This window comes from Otolemur garnettii, unplaced genomic scaffold (genome assembly GCF_000181295.1).
Source record: "Otolemur garnettii isolate 467f Iridium unplaced genomic scaffold, OtoGar3 scaffold00225, whole genome shotgun sequence".
In the NCBI taxonomy this organism is placed as follows: domain Eukaryota; kingdom Metazoa; phylum Chordata; class Mammalia; order Primates; family Galagidae; genus Otolemur; species Otolemur garnettii.
Genome location: NW_003852620.1, coordinates 1105371 through 1114005, shown reverse-complemented (window position 1 = coordinate 1114005; position 8635 = coordinate 1105371).

Here is an 8635-nt window from a genome sequence, read left to right as displayed (position 1 = left end):
GGTCCGGGCTGGGGATTCGAACCCGCCACCTTAGGTGTACATGGCTGGCGCCCTAGCCGGTTGAGCCACAGGCGCCGAGCCCAGTTCTTTTTTAATAACAGTAATCTGTGAGTTCCTGAGGTCAGGCCTGCCACAAAGTTGGTGCTGATCAATATTGGTGGAATAAATTCCTGGGGTATGGTGAGGCATGCTCCTGTTGACTAGAGTGGAACAGATAGGCTGGAAGGAGTTGAGATCTGGAATTAGACAGGGCCAGGTGAGATAGGGCAGATCCTGGATAGAAGAAAGTCTAGACCAGCCCGGCAGTAGATACAAGGAGCTAGTCTATTTGAGCAGTCAGAATCAGGAAGATGTTCTAATGAGAGGGCACTGGAACAGGTTGGAAAGCCAAACAGGAAAATGGTAGCAATAGACAGTGATAGATACCAATTATGGCATGTTCGCTACTTATTAGGAGCTATACTATAATATTACATAAATAATCCCGGGGCTGGTAGTACCATCCACATTTTATAGGTAAGACTGAGGTTTAGAGCTGGATTTTAAAACATCTTCCTGGTTCCAAAGCCTGTGCTCTTTCCTCTACATTAGTGCTTCTCAAACTTTACTGTGCACTATATCACCTTGGGAGGTCTCTTTAAAGTGTTAATGTTTCAATAGGCCTAGGATGGGGCCTGAGATTCTGCAGTTCTAATGAGCTCCCATGATGCTGCTGCCTGTCTGTGGATCACACTCTGACTGTGTGAGACTGCACGTGATATTTCGCTTTTTTTTGCAGAGGGGCTAAGTCACTCACCCAGATCACAGAGCTGGTCTATGGTAGAGAGAGGACTTCTGAACCCAGATCTGTTTGACTCCAAAATGTATACCCTTAGTCATTAAAACATGCAGTCTCTCTCTATTAGCAGGACACAGAGGCCTCAGCTTCCAGACTAAAGTTTAAGAGAAAAAATTAATCTCTAAGAAATAGACAGGAGACAGAAAAACTAAGAAAGTTACTAAGACAGAGCCTCTGGCAGAGGGAACTAGGGCTCAGTTACCAGACTGCAGCACAGGGTGGGGCCCAAGTCTTAGGAAACAGATAGAAGCTGAATTTCTAAAACTAGGGCACGGCAGCAAGGACAGCCTGGTGCTGAGGCTCCAAGTGTGAACCAGGGCCTGTTCAAGCCCTTCTTCTGGGACCTGAAATGGGACCAGGGACTGGGGCCACACTGACCTGTCCTTCAGGTGTTAGTGGCACAAGGCCTGGGAGAGTAGGCGAACCAGGGTTGGGAGCTAGGCCACTCCTCCTGTTTTCCTCCCCAGGACCCCCTGCACTGCCCTGAGCTCTGAGGTCTTCCTAAGGCTCACCAGTATCCCTGCTCCCTGCACTTTCCTTTCCCACTCTCCATTCTTCTGAGTTTGAGCCCCCTTTCCACCCTTGGTCCTCCACATGCATGTAAGATAGTTCCATATCTCAGGCCCTTATCCTATTGTTTGAGCTCTTTCGGGATCCATAATAATTGCCTTATATTTTTTCTTTCCTTTTTTCTATCTTGCCTTGTTCCCTTTGATTGGCCAGAGCATAGCATGGATGGCCAAGAAATGGCAGAAAACACAGGGATTGAATAGTGGCTCAGTGTGGGGGCTGCAGTGGGGAGGAGGTGGCCCACAGGAGCAGCACAGAGCAGAATGAGAGTGGAGAGGAGGACACTGCAGGTGCCTCTGGTCTCATGCTTTCACATCAGGAATCCATTCGTCCATGCTACACCAGCTGTCAGCCCAAGGGCTGCATCAGAGTCACCAACTATATTAGGATCTTAGTCAGAACTTTTGATTGACTGTTGGCTAACTGCCACTTCAGAACTTTCATAACAAAGGACAGGTAAAAATGTGACCTTCAGGAAAAGCTACAAAGTTTAAAACAGAAAAACAATCGTATCAGTTTCTGAGCATGAAAAATGTGACATTTCAGAACTGGCTTGGCAAAAGTAATTATTAGGCACCATTATATCAATGTTACTGTTATGAAAAAAAATCTTTTTCATCAGCAGAGACAGGTAATAACCACTCTGACATATTGGGATAATTTCCCCTGACCTGAGAGCCCCTTGCATACCTTCTGTCACTTCTGCCCCCAGACAGAGTCTCTCTGTCCAAGTGACTCCCTCTCCCCAAAAAGAGGGATGTCCAGGAATAAAGAAGGGCTGAGGTACAAAGGAGGTGTTTGTCTGCACCCTCTTACTTAACTTTCCTTGGCCTTTTTGATCTTTTTAAAAAATTTGTTTTGATTCATTGTTGAGAGCTGATTACACTTAAGCCTCTGAAGATGCTGGTAATTGCCCAAATACAAGTCACTTGAGGAAAGACCCCTGGAATCATCTATGACTTGAGAAGCCTCTTCATTTCCTTTTTATATATCCCGGTTAAAAAAATATCCCAATGTGTAAATACATACCTAAAAGCTTTCAACTGCTAACCTTTGAGGTTACCTTTGGGTATGAGATTGTGAATCGTAGAAGGGGCTTCACCTCTCTTGCCTTATAGATGATTTATTGTTTGAATTTTTGAAGTAATGAGCATTACTTTTATGATGGGGAGAGAGGAAAGAAGAAAAGAAGGAGGGAGGAAGGGAGAGAGGAAGGGGAAAGCAAGCTAAAAGAGAGAAGGAAAGACAGAAAGATAAAGAGAGAGAGAGAAAGCAAGTTCTCCACCCTCTCCCTGAATCAGATCCAGGGAATCTCATCTATGTCCCTTATCTGCAGGAGCAATTGGAACCCTCGTAGGAACAGAGAACAGCAGCTGTTCACCCTCTTTGGTACATTATTCATCATGTATTTATTTAATTCAGATTTGTCAGAGTCAAAAGAGCTCAAAATAAAATACATATAACTTTGGGCCATTTTGAATATCAAAACATTGAACAATATTAAGGGAGGGTAGAGGCAAGAAGGGGGCCAAGGGGAAAACACAAAAAGAACAAGTTCTATAAGAAAGAAATAGCACTTTCAAGTAAAAAGCAAAAATGCCAGTCTGCTGCAAAGCCCAAGGGTCTGCTATGCCTTGTTAAAGCTTATGACAGCCTTGTCCTCTAGAGGTTGGGCCAGAAAATTAGACAGAAGCCACTATCCCCTGGATTCTCTTATGTCCTCAGAATACCCACAGCAATGGCCAGCAGCTGTGGACATGGTTCTTCAAGATCCACCTCCAAGCTCACCTTCCTCGGAACTCCATCCTCTCTGCCCTGCCCTTCAGTGACAGAGCTTCTGCACCCCCATGTTTGCATGCCCAAGTTTTCAGTTATTTTGCACATGTTAACTGCGTCTCTCTGGACTTTGTTATCATGTTGGTTGTGTGTCTAGTTTATTGATCTGAAAACCTCTAGGGACAAAGGCCTTGGGTGTGTCTCTTCACCCCCTGGGGGTCCAGGTAGTACCTTGTCCACAGAGGGAGTCCCTGTGACCTTCAATCCCCTTCCTGCCACCTCTCTATGCTCTTCTCCAGTGGTATTACCCAGAAGTCAGAAGGACCAGTTAGCAGATGGCCACGCAAGCACGTCTGTCTAATTCTAGCCAAGGGCACAGGGGAAAGGACAGAGCCCAGGGACCTGTGGCCTCTTGTCTGAGGGGACACTGGGCTAATAATAGGAGGAGAGATTAGGCAGGGATTTGAACTGCATTGTTATCTCACAGGAATGGCGTTTGAGGGCCTTTTTCCCAGGCTCTTCCCAGAGCAGCACCCCCCACCCCCGCTGTGCCGCTGGAGGAGTACCCACTACCTTCTCCACTTCTCTCTTCTCTCACCCGCATCCATTCCCCCCCTCCCCATTCCTCATCCACTTTCTCTCCGTGTTCTGGTCTCCTGCACTGATTTTCTCCCACTCCTCTGCTTAGAGCACTTCCTTCCACCACTCCCAAAGGCCTGCCCACATGGCCTTTGTCTCTGCCACTGCCCCCTCAGGCCCCTCTATCTCACCCCCTCTCTTCCCAGGGGCCTCACTGTCTTCAGCTTCAGGTGCCAAATTTGTTTTCCAGACTTATGACCTCTATCTCTTCTCCCCTAACACATTCATGCTCAAATCTGAGCACCCTCTGAGTCCTCCTCTGAGTCCTGCTCCACCTCTGTCCCTGCAGACACACACAGGTAACAGAGGCTGGAGCGTGGGGGGGGGGGGGCTAGTGGCTTCCACATGCCCAGCACCTAACGGTCAGCACTGCTGACACCAGGCACAGGGACACCTCTGACAACAAGACCAGGACATGCAGGCTGTAAGAGACATCTCCCTGAGCCCAGCCACAGCTATTCTTAGGAACCCAGCACCACAAAAGGGCCTTTTGCTTTGTCTCACGCCACCCCCACTGGTCTGCTCTTGGCAGCCAAGGCCATAATCTCAGAGACAGGGGCCCAGGCACGGGGAGGTCGGACTGGAACCTGTGCCCCCTGCCCTGGCAGCTCAGAAACATGAGGCTCTGCCCTTGGACAAGGTTACCTCCCTCCATGACACACAGATACACAGCTCTGCCTCTATTTCTGTGGTCTTGGCCTATTCACTCCACTGCCTTTGTTCCCGGGGCTAAACCTCAGCTCTGCCTGCCCCACCCCTCTGGCTACTTTGCCAAGTCTCTACAGACCTCCTCATCTGTCTCTCTCTCCTGTCCAGTCTTTTGCCTTCTCCTGGACCCCTTTCCTGATCTTTCCCCGCTCCCAACAAACCAATAACGGCACCATCCTGCTTCTTTCCCACTCTTCCTACTCAGAAAAGTCTAGCTTTTTTAATCTGGTAAACTGAAAGGGCCTTTAAAAAGGCTTTTCTTTCCTTACAGCAAGTAGGAAAGAAAAGACCCTATACCAGACCCTTCAGATGTTAGCCGAATCAGCTCTCAGCCTCTGGTCTGATGCAGAGACCAGAGAGGCAGTCTGGCACTCTGGCTGCCAGGTGCCCTGAAAAGCTTCCTTAGGGGAAAGCAGCAGCCAGCTCCCCAGGATCCTCTCTTCCACCTCTGACTTTGTGAGTCTCAGACCTGGGCAGTCACTCACCGCCTTCTCCCATGGCCAGAAAGAACTGCATAATGTGTGTATTTCTTTGTTTGCTCATTTGGTTTCTAGTTCTTATGGAGAACATTGCGGCATGGGTAGCAACAGCCTGGAATTAAAGTTCTGCACCAAGCCCAGGCTTTTTCACCCAGCTGCAGGGAAGCTGCACAGCCCTGCAGCACGGGAGCCACAGAGCAGGCTCAGCTCTCTTCTCTCCCCTTGAAACACCAGCCAAGAGCCCTGACCCAAGAGACCACAAGGGTTATAGGTTGAGGCCAGTAGAGGCACCTGCACCTTCATACCAGGAACATTATCTTTACAGGTAAAATAAAATACTAAGGCAAAAGTAACAGAAGGGACTAAGCTAGCAAGGATTACTGAGGTTTCCAGATCACTCCCTGCCCACTAGCCCTGCTTTGGTCCTCAGATGGCAGAAGTCAGGAGGCCAAGACCCTGCTCAGGCCCATCAGTGGAGGCCCAGAGATGAGAACCATGGCTGCAGCAAGCTCGGCTCTGAGCTCCCCACGTGCATAACTAGGGGTGAGGAGTCAGCTGAACCTCATGTTTGCAAGCCCACTTGATGGCTGTGGGCACCCCAACTCTCCAGGGGGGTCTCAAACTGCCCCCCAGGCTTCCAAAAAGAGGGATGGGAATAAGAAAACAGAACTAGAAAATGCAAAAGGGAGTGGGACCAAAATAGGGCATCTTTTATCACCCACTCTTCACCCTGTGCAGGACATGAAGACAAAACAAACCTTGCTACTTGGCCAGTTTCCTTTTTAGCTGCTGTCTAATCTCATTCATTTCACTGCCAAACTCCTCAAATGCATGTGTACACCCACTGCCTCCACTTCCTGTCCATTCATCCTTTTCCTAATTAACTCACTGTAGCCTGGCTCAGCCCTGTGACTCTACAGAAGCTGTTTGCTCCAAGATAACCCAAGTTCTCTTCTGTCTTCCTGACATCCTTTCTGTGGCATCTGACACTACCAGCCACCTGCTCCTCTAGAAATACTTCTTTTGGCTTCTAGGAAACTTCCCTTTCTCATTCCCCTTTGCTCTCTTTCCATCTCCTTCTTCATTCTCTGTGGGGCTTCTCTTCCTTCTCGCATCTTTTTACTGCAGGCATCTCCTTAGGCCTTTCCCCTTCTCTCCAATCTCATGGCTTCTCCCATATCCCATGAGGTAATTAATGAGCTTTCTTTCTCCAGTTCTGCCCACTGGCCCCATAATTCCATCTTCCTATAGGAATGCAAAACGTCTTCCATCGATCACCCCATCGTTGCCTCCAACTCACCCAAAACAAACACTTTGTCATTGCTTCTAACAGCTTGTTCCCTTTTGCCACTATTTCCATCCTTGCCAACACTGTGCAGTCATGACTCTTCTTTATTTCCTGTACCAGTTTGTGAGCAAGGTATTTTATTCCTTCTTGAGAAACGCCTTCCAGTCTTGCTTTCCCTCTTCCTATCATCTGGGCCGGCTCTCCTCCAGACCTTGACCGCTACTATACTCTCCTCCTGCAGCCTCTTCCTTAAAGCACCCAACAATAGCCCTGCTAGGTCCCTCAAACGCTGCTTTCAAGACATCACAACGACTGCCCTAGAACTTTAGCTCCTCTTTGCTTCCAATATATTGTCCATTTTGTTGGTCTGGGAAACATGGCAGAGTTAATAGAAAGTATTTTGGAGCAAGATAAACCTGGGTCTGAATCCTAATGCCATGTTGGTTGCTTGACTTTGAGCAAACAGCTTAGCCTCTGTAAACCCTGGGGCTCATCCATAAAATGCAATTTAAGTGGGCGGCACCTGTAGCTCAGTGGGTAGGGTGACAGCCACATACACCAAGGCTGGTGGGTTCGAACCTGGCCTGGGTCAGGTAAGGCAACAATGACAACGGCAACAACAACAACAAAAATAGCTGGGCATTGTGGTGGGCGCCTGTAGTCCCAGCTACTTTTGAGGCTGAAGCAAGAGAATCGCTTAAGCCCAAGGGTGACAGCTTGAGACTCTGTCTCAAAAAAAAAAAAAAGTGCAATTTAAGTGACAGGGAACTGTGAGTATCAGGTAAGAACGTGTATAAAACACTGTGCTTGGTACCCAGCACTCAACACTTAGAACCTTTCCCCTTTTCTACTTTTTTCTTCTACCACAACTTGTGCCAGGCTGGGCCTGGCAACCCCAAGAGACTACTCCAGGGGTATCTGGGAGCAGAGCACAGGTCCTCAGGTATCCAGACCCCTCATAGCATTGCCTGACCTGGCGCATGTCCTCTGAGTCACCATCCTATTCCCCCTCCATGCCTTTGGTCATGCTGTGTCTCTCACTGCTTAGAACACCTCCTGATTCCTGGTGCTTCTCAAAGCCCTAGCCTCCCAATAAGCCCCAGTGTCATGTCCTCACCTTGAAACCTTTGTTCCAGCCTATGCTGCACAAGAACTTTTTCTGCCCTCACATTGCTCCAAGTCTAGATCACACTGTCTAGCCCCAAGCCATTCTCCCCCAGTTCCCAGAGTGTTATATTGGCTCCCCCAGTAGGCGTGAGTGCCTTGAGTCAGAGATCACAGATCCCCTGTGGCCTCAACAGAACCTGGCATGTGGCAGAGGTCAATGATGCATCTGATTGGCTGATTGAGATCTAGCCAGACTAGGCCAGGAACTGGAACTGAGGACCTCCTGGCAAGTTTGTCAAACACCAGAGCTACAGAAGGTAGCTCAGACTCTCTCTGTGACATCGGCGCTTGTGCAGAGGTATATGCATGGGCACAGATGTGACTTGGGTACATTCATCTGCATTTATGGTGAGGGGTACAAGAGAGGAGACAGGTATTGGTCCCAGGGAGGCCTGCTTAAGGAAGTGAGGCCTCTGACCAAAGTACTTACACACAGAATGCCCCCTCCCCTTGGGAATAGGCTCCTCATTGAGCACCTCTCCTCCCCTCCTAGTAGGTCCCATATTCACCACAGCCTGTGCTGGGCCAGGCCTGGCAACCCCAGGAGACTGCTCAAGGATATCTGGGAACAGAGCACAGGTCCTCAGGTGGAGGAGCAGGGCCTGTGTGGTGGCCACAACGAGAGCCCAGCCCAGACACAGCAGTGTACAGGGCTTCAGGTCTGGGCACTGAAGCATCCAACAGGTCAATTCAGGATGCTGCTTTTCCGTTTCTCAATTACTTCATCTCACAATATTCTAGCTATTCTCCTTCCTAACACAAAGGCTGCTGCTTAGTGAGGGTCCACAGTGTGTCTGGTGTATGCTAAGCCCCTCACCCATGCAGCCTCTAATGGTCTCAATAGCTCTAGAAAGTAAATGTGATTATGTCCATGTTGTAGTAGTAGGGGTTGTGTGACTGACCTAGACCCCACAGCTAGAAACGTGGAATGGGTAGGTTGCAAAGTGGACCTTTGTGACTGACTCCAGAGCTCGCCAGACTGCCCCTCTTATGCCTTTGTGGCCACTTTCCACAAAGCCTCCCTTCTGGTGAGTTGTGCCCCTCCAAACATTCCCTGAAGGCAAGATCTACCTTCCCAAACCCCTACACACTAGACTGAGCCAGTCCCAAACCTGCCCCCACCCTTCCGTCTTTCCAGTTGTCCACTGTCTGTCAGAAAGCAGAGACTCT